The sequence below is a fragment of the Rhincodon typus genome, unplaced genomic scaffold (assembly GCF_021869965.1).
Source record: "Rhincodon typus isolate 14 unplaced genomic scaffold, sRhiTyp1.1 hic_rhity00004257, whole genome shotgun sequence".
NCBI classification, from domain to species: Eukaryota; Metazoa; Chordata; class Chondrichthyes; order Orectolobiformes; family Rhincodontidae; genus Rhincodon; species Rhincodon typus.
Window position 1 is genome coordinate 2,420 of NW_025969895.1, and position 608 is coordinate 3,027.

Below are 608 nucleotides of genomic sequence, written 5' to 3' on the forward strand. Positions count from 1 at the left end.
TAACTGAGAATAATGTAAGTTTGAGTGAAACTTATCAGTAATGTTTCACTTTTGTTTTGATCAAGTAAGATGGCAAAATCGGCATTGTTAACTTACAAAATTATTTATTGATCCAATATACATACATATATAAATAATCCACATCATTTCTGAGAATTGCACAGTACCGTTTTCCAAGTTCAAAGCAATTAATTTAACAAAATTTTTATTTTGATCACCCATTAACAGAAATTCATTGCTGCTTTTGAACAATTCTTACATCTTTAAAAGTTTATTCAAACAAAGTCTTAAATGTCCATCTGTTCTTCATTTTTCTTGTTCCCCACATCCTTCCCACTCTCCTGTTTCTTTGCCTCTTGGTCAGGAATGAGCCGGGGAGTGGTTGTTGTGTCTGAGGTGATGTTGATGGGGACGGTCCGTTCATTCACAGCTGGCAATGCCAGGCTTGGAGCTTGGACCTTTAACTGACCATCCTGTGACAAACAGCATCGAAGAGCTTCAGCATCGACATCCTCTGGCAGCTGGAATTCTCTCCTGAACTCTTCATATTTGTAGCTGTAAGAGCCACTGCCATCATCACATTTCTTCTCGTGTTTTCCTGTCACCAG